The sequence below is a fragment of the Orcinus orca genome, chromosome 3 (genome assembly GCF_937001465.1).
Source record: "Orcinus orca chromosome 3, mOrcOrc1.1, whole genome shotgun sequence".
NCBI lineage: Eukaryota > Metazoa > Chordata > Mammalia > Artiodactyla > Delphinidae > Orcinus > Orcinus orca.
Window position 1 is genome coordinate 57,640,603 of NC_064561.1, and position 12,869 is coordinate 57,653,471.

A 12,869-nucleotide genomic window follows, 5' to 3' on the forward strand; every position below is an offset into this window, starting at 1 on the left:
AGATACATTTTTTTTTCCAATGATTAAGAAAAGGCCAAAGAGAAAACTAAGCTACCATGCTTAAAAAACAGAAGCTGCCTGACAGGGAACAGACTGGGAAGGACTGGAGGGGAACTGGCTGGGGTGAGAGGACTGTATGCATTTGGGTGATGGCTACCTGTATACAACTAAAAAACTTTTCAAACTGAACCCTTAAATTCTATAATTTTGTGGTTTGTAAATTATGCCTCAAAAAATCTAAATAAAAATGCTTCCACATTAAAAAAAATCCTGAAGACATCATAAAATGTCTTAGAATAATTAAGAGTACTGAACCACCCAACAGCACCAGTGACTACAAAATGTTTAGGGAAGTTCTTCAGTAATCTAAGACCATACACTGAAAGTTTGGGGAATAACCTTGTCTATTTGATCATCATTCCCAGTAAAAAAGAAAATGCAGAAAATTTTGGCAATTTGAGCCCAAAAGATTTAGTCTATACAAACAGACTCAATCAATTCTCATTAGAAAAATTTTATTTGGTAGATCACCACCCTGAAATCTCCACCTTTATTTCTGGTCCAAACATAAAACAGAAGCTATGAGAAATATGTAAACTAACATCATACCCTCCTGAGAATAAAGTCTTTAATCTCACCCTCGTTCATTAGAACTCTCAATTCTGTCAAATCTAAAATAATGAAAGTAAACAAAATCAAATGGCATCTCAGAAAAGCTGATGTTTTACCAGTTACTGATCCACTATGACAATTAGAAACTCTGCATACCAATGAAAATACATGCTAAAAATACATGAGATCCTCCCTCATTTATTAAATACTCCTGAAACACTGTGTCCTTTTAGAAGAGGTTTTACAAATTTATAATACTATGGATTCTGGCTGTTCCTTATATAACAGCATATGCCAACGGATACATTATTGGTTGGACTATGAAGCATGCACCAAAATCAGAAATAAGAGACAAACTAGATAGTCTTATTATTTTAATTATCAACAGCAATTCCCCCTTCCCCATGCTGATGTGAAGACTGGAAGACTTCCTAAAAGATACATGCCACTCTCCCAAGACAAAGTAAGTTCATTAAACGTTCCAAGTAATTCCAATTCGGAGATCACTCCCTTGCAACACTGCTTTCAGATCTACAGGATAAACCTTTTGGGGTATGTATTACAAATCACTCAAAAGTAATATTCCTAAAAAATGATATAAAATTAAATCATTGTGGTCTAGAAAGATCAGTGATGAAAGAAACAGGACCTAGGAAGAATACAGGGGGAAGGAGGAAATCACTCACTTCCACTAAAGTTTACTTTCCATTAATTTTATATCCAAGTTTGTAATATTCTGAATGTCATAATATGCCAAAATTGTACTCTACAAAGGGGACAAGAAAAATACGTTTTAAAAATTATACTTCCCCTTAAAAATTTTTTCAAGAAATACTGAAAAAGTCCTGGTTTAGGGAAAGGGGAAGAACAGAACAGTTCTTGACCTCAAGAAGTAAAGAAAAACTTGGCCACTTAGAAATACTTAAGGAAGCAAAGATAGTAAACAATACCTTCACTTTACCAGTTCTAACTGAACTGGTAAATCTAAGACCAGCAATATGTAACAAATGAACTCTGAAACTGAGTGCTCTATTTTAAACCAGTGAATGAGTATTTGAGATGCAACAAAAGGAAACCTTCAAATTTTCTCTGATCAATTCTCACTGGGCAAAATTCTACCACTAGTTGTGCTCCTGAGCTAGTAACAATCTCTCTGGTGCCCTCAGTTCTTTAATCTTTAAAATTAAAATCATAACTGCAAGAATTAAGTGTCTGGTAGTAAGCAATGAATGTTAGCTGTTACTATTACTTTTACTATTATAACCATTAACTATAGTGAAAGAAAACATTTCTACATCCCACCATTTTCTGTCACCCAGAAGACTATTTAACTATTTTGCTAGCAAAATAAAAAGAGGATTATCTCCTGAGAGAATAAGAATTTTTCTAGGGCTTCCCTGGTGGCACAGTGGTTGGGAGTCCGCCTGCCGATGCAGGGGGCGCGGGTTCATGCCCCGGTCCGGGAGGATCCCGCGTGCCGCGGAGCCTCCGCGGCTGGGCCCATGGGCCATGGCCGCTGGGCCTGCGCGTCCGGAGCCTGTGCAGCGGGAGAGGCCACGATAGTGAAAGGTCTGCGTACCGCAGAGAAAAAAAAAAAAAAAAAAAAAATTTTTCTAGAGTACCTTGGACTACGGAAGCCCAAGCACTTAATGTAAAACTACTTTTTAGTGAACTTCTAGGTTGACTTGATGACTGCAGTGGTCTACTCATGAATGCCACAGAGTCACCTGTGTGCCCACAGAATGTAACTGGCCCAATTAAACTGTAAAACCAAATGACGTGCACATCTTAATATCTTAACTTTTAAAACATGCATCACGAAGCTACAATAATTTTAGGTACGTTTATGCTATGTTAGATATAAAAATTTCTGCTCTCTTTAAAAAAACATAAATAAAGCATTAAGTCTTACTTTTCTGTTAAACACTGCTAAAAATTTATTTTATTCTTAGGCTAGGAAAATAAGTTTGCTGAACTGAAGTATTTCTAAAACAATTTTTATCTATCGGAGTCATAAAGAATATTTCCCCTGAGGAAAAACTACAAGAAAATACGAGTCAAAATGTTTATCTCACATTAGCAACCTAAAAACTGAGAATACTGACCACTCCTTTTTTGGGGGGGGGGGCAGGGCGGAGAGGGTGTTAATATTATGAAATAAACCATACAAAAAGTACTATATAAAAAACACAAGGTGTAAATACATACAACATAAGGTTTAAAAAGTATTCACCGTTTCATTACCTGTGTTACAGAAAATTATATTTTGTTCCATATAATATATATAAAACATTTTAATGGAATACTACGTACATGTTAAAAAGAATAAAATTCATAGACCTCTGAATTGCTGGAATGTCCTGGGATGAACATGAATTACTTTCAGAATAAAAGAAAAAGAAAAACGCAACAAAGGGTACCAACATCCAATAATTTATGACCTGTTATCCTACATATTCTAGCTCTTAAAACAAAATGATCTTTAAAAATCCCCGTAAGGGACTTCCCTGGTTGCGCAGTGGTTAAGAATCCGCCTGCCAATGCAGGGGACACAGGTTCGAGCCCTGGTCCGGGAAGATCCCACATGCCGCAGAGCAACTAAGCCCGTGGGTCACAACTACTGAGCCTGCACTCTAGGGCCCGCGAGCCACAGCTACTGATGTCCACGCACCTAGAGCCCTGTGCTCTGCAATGAGAAGCCAAAGCAATGAGAACCCCACGCACCACAAGGAAGAGTAGCCCCCGCTCGCCGCCAACTAGAGAAAGCCCACGTGCAGCAATGAAGGCCCAAAGCAGCCAAAAATAAATAAATAAAATAAATTTAAAAGAAAAAAAAAAACTAAAAAAAAAAAATCCCTTTAAGTTCACAATTCCATAAACTAACTCCACACTGTGTGATTTTAATTAGTCCAAGTGGGATACTTTACCAGATCTGAGGACCACAGAACATCTCTCTGTATTTACTAGCAGCAAGTATAGATGGTCCAATTTAAACTTTTTCATGATGCAGGAAGTTTCTATCTGGTTACTTTCTCCCAACTTTCAGGGTTAAGGTCTTAGAGTGGAGCAACCTTCTAAAAAGCTCTTGGCTTCATCTCTAAATCTGTCTTATGATATCTATGTACTTTGCTTTTTTAAAGGATTATATCAGAATATCTTCTGATAAGTTTTCCAGTTTTAGGAAAGATTCGCTTCTGGCTTCTAATAGTATAATTTTTCCAATAGCATCACTTCGTGTTGGCCTTAGGATCCATCAAAGCAAACAATAAAAGCATGACTAAGGTAGTCTACAAAACAGGAAAAAAAAAGTTTGAGGCAACAGAGTTGATATTAGTTACCTACAAGGAGTGAAGAATGTAATTTTTATACTTTTCTTACCTTATTTGTAAAGCACGCAACATCAATGAGTGCTATTCTAAAAAAAACACACACGGAAATGTCAATACCTCATGTACTAACATAATCACTGATTTGTTTTTACTAGTTGACCCTGATCTGTGAAATATTCAATACTTCCCTAACTTTCAAAATACTCACTTAGCCCAATTTAACTAGACTGCATGGCAACTTTAAAGAAATTCCACATCAATTTTGCTGAAATTCAGAGAAATGTTAAAGGTGCTTCTTTTAACTGAGTCTAATAGAGCTGTGAGAATTTATGTTCCAAGAACACGAAAGCATTAAGACCAACTATAATCCACCTGAATTTTTAAATAGTTGAGCTTACTCTTTCTAATAATAGCAAAATAGCAAAATGTCTTAATAACTCAGGATCTGTTAAATGCCCACTGTAAATTAAGAAAAAGCACAGCACGTCATACTCTAAGAGATTAATATGCAGAATGGATACAGAACTCCCACACAGATCATTAAAACAAAGAATACCTGAGAGAAAAACAAGCAAAGAAATGGAACAGGCAACTCTCAGGAAAGTAAACGGGCAACAACAAAAGATAAAGTAAGTAACTAGTAAAATGCATATTAAAACTTATCACTTCTCACAGGAGATCCTCCAAAGTATTAAAATATCACTCAATATCAAACACTGGAAAGGAAGTAATGAAAAAAGAACCTGCAAAACTGCTGTGTCAACTGGTACAACCACGGTGGAGAACAACTCTGCAGTTGTCTAACAAAATTAAAACCAATCTGATGAATCCAGTAATTCTCTTGTAGATTGATACATAGAGAAGAGAAACTCACCCATTTACACAAGATATAAACAGAGAAATTAAATGCCACCCTATTTCTGAAACATAAGACAGGTAACAATTCACATATCCATCGAAGGGGTAATGGGTTAAGTTGCAGTTTATTCACATCATGGAGCGGGCTGTATGTAAGATTATCATATGGGCACTTAAAAAAAAGATTAAAAAGTGATACAATTAATAATTACGCCAGCTTAACTGGAGTGAATTAGGAGTGTTCCTGGGAAACCGAGATATAAAGTCACCCTATTTATAGCAGTCATAAAGTCAGCATGAACTAGATCTCAGAAACAAAATAAGTTGGGCTTGCCTGGTGGCGCAGTGGTTAAGAATCCGCCTGCCAATGCAGAGAACACGGGTTCAAGCCTGGTCCGGGAAGATCCCACATGCCACAGAGCAACTAAGCCCGTGCGCCACAGCTACTGAAGCCTGCACGCCTAGAGCCCGTGCTCCACAACAAGGGAAGCCACCACAATGAGAAGCCCGCGCACCTCAACAAAGAGTAGCCCCTCTCTCTGCAACTAGAGAAAGCCTGCACACAGCAATGAAGACCCTGCGCAGTCAAAAATAAATAAATAAATAAATTTTTAAAAGATAAATAAATCAGCTTGGATTTAAAGAAAACAAAAAGTCACTTGCCAAATAAGTACTGTATGATAGCCTTGAAATGTTTGTTTTTAGTATACACAAAACAATAGCAGTATTGTTCATAGATACATTGGTAAATTTATTTTTAAAACAGCCTGGATGTAAAAACAGACAAATAGATCCATGAAACAGAATAAAGAAATATATTCACACATAAATGGACAATTGATTTCCAAAAGTGCAGACAATTCAGTAGAAAAACGATACTTTTTTCAACAAATGGTGCTGGAACAACTGCACATCCATATATAGAAATAAAGAGAACCTCAATTCAAGACTCACAGAATATTAAAATTTACTTAATAGTTTTAGGTTTTACCTAAAACTATAAAACTTCTAAAGAAAATCTGAATGTGACAGTGAGTCATTTTTGGACACAACACTAAAAACGTGATCTATAAGAGCACAGATTGATAATGTGAACTCCATCAAAATTAAAACCTTCCAGGGACTTCCCTAGCGGTCCAGTGGTTAAGACTCCGCACTTCTCCTGCAGGGGATGCAGGTTTGATCCCTGGTCAGGGAAGTAGGATCTCGTATGCCGCAGGGCATAGCCAAAATAAACGAATAAATAAAAACTTTCACTTTGCAAAGACACTATCAAGAGGATGAAAAGGCCAAGCAGCTTGAGGTAACTATTTGCAAAGCAACTTGTATACAGAATATATTAAAGAAGTCTCAAAACTGAAAAACAACTAAAAAATATGAGCGAAAAATCTGAAGAGACAATTCATCAAAGAAATTATTCGAATGTCAAATAAGCACATGAAAAATGCTGAACATCAACACCATTAGTAATTATAGAAATGCAAATTAAAACCACAGTAAAGTACCACTACACACCTGTCAGAATGACAACTTAAAAGGCTGGTAATAAAGCGTTGGCCAGGATATCGAGGAAATGGAACCCTCAAACATTGCTGGCAGGAATGTAAAATGGTACAACCACGTTGTACAAGTTAGGCGGTTTCTTAAGAAGTTTTATTTGTAATAGCTAAAGGCTGGAAACAAACCAATGTCCATCAACAGGTGAATGGATAAACAAATTGTGGTATATTTACAGGACAGAACAAACAGTATTACTCAGCAATTTTTTAAAAAAAAGCACATATTGTATGATTCCATTTACATAAAAATTCTAGGGAGTATAAACTGATCTTCAGTGACAGAAAGCAGGTAAGGGATCCCTGGGGGCAGAAGAGGAGGGAGAGTGGATAGGAAAGAGGGAATGCAAAGGAGCAAGAGAAAACTTTTGGGGATGATAGCTATTTTCACTATCTTGATTGCGGTGGTTTCACAGGTATAAACAATGCCAAAAGCTATCAGATTCTACACTTGAAATATGTGCAATTTATTGTATGTCAATTATACCTCAATAAAGCTGTTTTTTAACCCACCAATATAATAGCTTGGAAAGACAAAAGGTCATCTCAGGGGAAGAGAGCAGAACGGGAACCTGTACAGGAAAAAAAAGGAAATTTAAAAGAGTGACTCAAAATGTTAACTGTCAATTCTGAGTACAATGACATTTAAGGGATCTTTTTACTCTTTTGTAATAACCTATCTAAAACACTACGGAAAAATAAACAGCGAGGGTTTCTGTGTACTAACATGAATATGTTGCAAATTTTGTTGCAAAGTTATGCTATGTATTCAAACATTTGAAATTTGGCTTAGTTATGAGAAATAAAAATGCTTTCCCAGACCAGAGAAAAAACTACAGAAACCAAGCTGCTTTTGCTCAGAGCAAGAGCAGCATTAACTATCACTACATCTACTACAGTTCAATCTACTTTCCAAACTCTTGACATTTACCACCTGTCACCCTCCTTCAAAATTCTTCCTGACAACTTCTTGGAGACACAGGACAGGCAAAATACAACATGAGCCTGAAGTACCTGATAAAGAAAGAAAATGCTTAAAAAAAAAAAAAAAATACGGGAACATCAAAAGAACACAAGAGTCAAAACTGGAACAATTCAAAAAATAAAGTAATAAGTAAAAAACCAAAAATAAGTTAGGCGAACACTGGATTACAACCCCAAAGAACATTCATGAGCCCATACTGATATAACTAAAAATTTAAAAATTAATGGGTAAATAGTGTTAAAAAATGGGAAAATGAAGAATCAAAAAAATGGGGAGAAGAGACAAATCTTTCTTACCTAAGAATTTCAAATGACGGAGAAGAAACAAGGGAAATAAAGAATCACCATGAGAACAGCACCATTAAGAGCTGCAGGCAAGATCCACTAATGAATGCTAACATTAAGCCGGGAAAATTTAGAGAAACAGAGTATCTGCCTAAGTTCAAAGTGTTTCCCCCCAAATGTTTAGTAACTACAGCGGTAGCTTTAATATATGTCCACATATTCAAAGATTTTCCTCCCTTAGTGACTAGCTTCTCATAAAAAGAATATGGAAAGGAAAAAAATACTAACCTGGTACACACCACTTTAATCAAGTGATCAAGGTTAAATTCAACTAGGAATGGTATTATGTGCCCCGTGATGCGGTAAGAAGGCTAAGTCACCTCTGTGGTATTCTTCCCAAAATCCATAACCTCAGTCTACTCAACACCAAGTATAACCAAACTGAGATCAAGTGTCAAGGTCATTAAAGACAAAGAAAATACAAGAAACTGTCACAGATCAGAGAAGAGAAACCAAGCAGACAGGAGGACTAACTGCAATGTGGTATCCTGGATTGGATCCTAGAACAGAAAAAAAGGACATTAGTGGAAAAACTAAGGAAATCCATATAAGGTCAAGCCTTTGTTAATAATACTTTATCAATGTCAATTTATTTTTGAAAAATGTACCATGATTAGGTGAGACGTTAACATTAGTGAAGTTAGGTAAAGGGTATACAAAACATGTCTGTATTGCAACTTGTCTGTAAATACAAAATTACCTCAAAAAATATGTTTCCTCAAGAGAAAAAAATTCAAGAACTGACAAAATTAATTCACTAACTTTTCTTGGTTTTTAACATCCCTTCCCCAATCCAGCATTAAAAGCTAGTCAGCTAGGTTTATAATTAAGCAACAATCTGTCCTTTCTCATCAAGATGAAAAAATACTGTTAATTATATACTAATGCTTCATGTATGAAATTCCTTGAAAACATGAATTTCCTATGCTTTAGATCTCATAAAGCATAGGTGGATGTATGCCAGGAATCCCTAGGAGTAAGCTCAAGATAGTCCATAAACATGGGATATACTTGAGGCGCAGTTGTTAAAACAAACAAACAAAAAACCCTGGAAAGGCAGGCAGGTGCCACTGATGCCTTCTAAAACCTTCAAAGATTTTCTGAATAAGGAAATTCTAAAACCTTCTAAGTTTCTGAACAAGGAAATATATCTAGCACATATCCTTACCAGTTACACCACTTGCTTTACAAAATAGTTTAGACAACTACTTAGGTTACAGAGCTCCAGGTCTTATATGCAAAAACATGAGAAAACCTAAGATGTGTGAATGCACTTTAAAAATACATAAACAGCTATACAAATAAGCAATGATGCTGCCACAAAGCCACTTAACAGCCACCAAGGATGACATTCCTACTAAGCTGAAGTGTGTCCCATCTAGGAAGCCAGCTTTTTATCCTCTGAACCATATCTTACCATCTCTAATATTTACTTTTTATTAAATACCTGAAATACAGCACCCAGGCTAAACAGCCAAGCAATATGACATAACAGATTGGCCAGAATGCAGAAGTGGAAATCTTATCACTTAAAATCTAAAGACCTGATTTTATTTACAAAGGCCACAGCCTACAAGAGAACTTTTAATAACTTTCTGCTTTGTTAAGCCCCCTCTTCCCACTCTTCATGTGCACATTTTTCCTAACTCTTCACCCTCTTCACCTTATCATCAGGCTTGCAATTAAGCTTTCCCAACCAAAGCCAGAGAGGGTGACCAAGAATACTATAAATAAACAAACAAACAGAAAGCTGACTTTTGAGATTTAAAAACAAACTTAGTTCTTCACCACAGCGTGATCACCAACTACAAGTGTGATTACAGTTGCTGAATCTGAAGTTTAACTCCATGGCTGGAAGGACAGTACTGTACTAAAGGTCCCACTAGGTGTTAAAAACTGATGTGGGGGGGCTTTTTTTCTTAGCTACCTACTTTAACAATTATCTCCCTCTTTAGAGTCAGTAAATTTTGTCCAAGGAAGTCTTAAAGTGCAATTAAATGAATATACAATGCATATTTGAATTTTGAAGTATTTTAAGAAACAAATCTAACTGCAAAATGTTGAAAGATCAAGTGGGTAATGTTAGTAAACTGGCAAAAGGAAAAACTGGTTTAGGTCACACATTCAGGCTTTATACCGAATTTCATTTTTTAACACTGCCCCATCCGTCCTAAGAACCATATACAATTCACAAACCTATAAAAATTTAAAACAAACTTCTGCCCTTTACTTTCTAGGCAAAGTACTGAAACAAGTTTAAAAAAAAATGTAAATTACCAAAAACTGCTGTGAAGTAGGTCACCAAGAAACATTACCAAATCTCCTGATGTTCCCTTAGCAGACTGTCAGCTGAGAACAGCAAACTAAAGTGAGATAAATAAAAGAACAAAGAACTACCTACTTTTCTACCAGTTAGAAGAGATACAAAAGCTTAGATTCAAAGGATTTTAACAGCAAAAGTAACCTCTAGCTTGGATTGAAGACAGGCAGACAAGTCTTGTATTATCAATTTGCTTCAATTCATTTGTTCTTGATCAATGAATACACAAGCGATCAACTGGGCTACCAATCTGTGAAATACCAGGTTTCATATTCCTACCCAACCGATAACCATTTGCCTGAAGCCAAGAACAGTATTTTTTAAAATATCTGAAGGGGAAACTAACAAAAATTTCCCTCAAATAATACACAAAGAACTTTCATTCTGATATATTTTACCTCAAGGAATAATTAGTGGACTCATTAACAGTTTAAATGTAGATCATTAGTGTTTTAACATTTGATAACTTAAAATGTTAATTCAATAGCTAACTGGTGTATATAAACGCAGGTAACTGGAATTGCTACAAGAAGGCAAGTTCCAAAGAAAACAATGTTATACTCTAAAGCTATGTGTCATTCATGGCAACACCAACAAAGGTGTTGGAACCTGTCCATAAGCTCTTTTGATCCTGTATCTACCGCTACTTTCTGTTAAGAAATATGGAAATTACTGGGTAAATGGAAACAAAAATGTTTGTTTCCTCACAGCTTTTTAATTTACTTACAAAGATGTAAATTATGTGTTCCCTCTAGCAGCAAAAACAATTCTTATACAAAGACCAATTCTAAAAAGTGTCTGCACAAACAAAATAGATAAACTTCTTTAAAAAGAAAGAGAGAAAGGAAAATGGTCGACAGCCATTCCAATCAAAATTAATTCAGAAGAGCTAGCTCCAAAACTTTTAATGTAGCTTTAGCTCAAGTAGAGACATTTGTGATGCAAAGTAATGATGCGGACCTGCAACACAGGAACATTTATTATTTCATTAAGTCAAGGAATAAACTGGTTTTATAAAAATCTCAGATATAACTCTACTAGAAAAATTTACACTCAAGTCTTTGAAGGTGTCTTCTACGTTTGCATATAACAGGAGCATACACACAATGCTAAATAAATGTATGTAGACAAGTTTTCATCCACAGAAGTTCCCAACTGCCATAAGGGTAAGATTTCCAACACCTCTCAATCACCCCTAATTCACCTAGCTGAGGCTCCACAGAGGTCAAATTTGTCCTGTAACTGGGCACCAAGCTTTCCGCTCCAATTTCAAATTTTCACTTATACGTCATGGCCAGATTTGAAACTCATCGCTCTGCAACCTCATTTTCTTCAACTACATAAATCGAGGAAGTTCAACTGTCTTCTCGAGGGTCTTTCTCAAAAGCCTGCTCCAATTAAAAAAGGAAGAAAGAAGATTCAAGATCTAATATCAGAGTCTAACTTCCTGCTGGCGGGAACTTCCCACCATCAGCCTCTAAGTTTCAAATCTGACGAAGAACACTGTCCAGGATCATTGGGGCTTATTCATTTTACTCTACGCTCTTCCCAGAAGCTTTTAGGGCAGCACATCCATCAGCTACCTTTAGGATTATCTGTAGAAAAGAAGCCCAAAAAACCCCTTCTTTTCCTTTGAAATAATCCCACGTCCAACCCTCGTCTCCCTGGAAGCCCTCAACTGGCCCAAGTACAAATGCCGCTGCAGTCGGCCTTCCGAGGCTAATGCTGACCCCAGGGACTAGCGTTTTGGGGGCAAAGATGCCCTAGAGCCGCACAGGGCGCTGGGACAAAGAATAAAACAGGTCCGGGGACTGGGAGTCAGACCGCCTAGGTTCAAACAAATACCTGCCCCTTACGGTCTGTGCGCTTTTGACCGTGTCACTCCACCTCTGGGCCTTCGAGTCCGCTGTAAAAAGAGGGAAAGCAACGTACATACCTCAACGGGGCATTTCGGGAGTAAAGAAGACACACACAAGTTGCTCCGCACAGTGCCTGGCACACAACGAGGGCTTGGAAAAATGTTACCTATTATCATCACTCAATATCCACGAACTCGCTGCTCCCCCCGTTACTCCTAGTAAATAAAACCTAGGAGCAGCACTTCTGCTTCCCGAGTCGAGAAATTCTCATCGCACCTTCGTGTCCCCCACCCAAAGAAAAGCCTCCTCTGGTCTGGGCTAAGCTGGAGACCCCCGCCATGGGAGGAAGGACTCGGCTGGCGCGCCGAGAGGGGGCGGGGGGGCAGGCGGGAAAAGCTACCGAGCCGGCCGCGCGGGGCCCCAGGCCCCCGAGATCACCCTTGGACCCGGGCGGCGGCCGCGGCTCGCTCTCGCCCGCCGTGGCCCTTGGGCGCGGCACGCGCAGGCGGCGGACGCGTCCACAGCCACGCGCGCCGGGCCGGTGGGGGCGGGGGGCGAAGCGCCTCCGCGCACCCGTGCGTCCGCCGCGCGCCTGCGGCCGTTGCGGAGGCGGGGGGAGGCGCGCCTCGCGCGGCCGCCGTTAGGACGTCTCCTTCTCACCACAGCCCCAGCTCGTCCTCGTCCCGGGGCTGCCCAGCCCCGCCCACACCTCGGCGTACCTGCACGGCTGAGCGGGAGAGGAACAAGCTCTGCTCCACAGCACCGCAAAACGCAAAAAACCCCTCACGCAACTGCGTCCGCACACACGCGTGTTCCGTCGCCGGGCTATATAAGGGCGATTCAGCCTAACTTGTTGCGGCCAGGTCGGGCAGTCTGGTGGCCAATCCCGACTGCGCACCCTGGGCTCTTCGAGCAGCAATTGGGTACTGACTCAGGATGAAGGCGTGGCTCTTGATTGGCTTTGACTCATGCCTATGAGACTGTGAGGAGCTCGTTTCCCTAGTAA

General features: G+C 38.7%; 1 protein-coding gene across 2 annotated transcripts in view; it reads right to left on the minus strand.

The window, feature by feature from the left end:
* The window catches only part of G3BP1 (G3BP stress granule assembly factor 1), a 38,486-nt gene extending 25,749 nt beyond the window's left edge, over positions 1 to 12,737 (minus strand). The window contains exon 1 of one of the 2 annotated variants that reach the window (XM_004280323.4): positions 12,583 to 12,737. The gene's annotated coding sequence lies outside the window, so the exon portion shown is untranslated. Of the gene's footprint in view, positions 1 to 6,868; positions 6,917 to 12,582 lie in introns of those variants that run through there. The other variant, XM_033406682.2, reaches the window with a different exon arrangement.
* Positions 12,738 to 12,869: the final 132 nt, after the last annotated feature.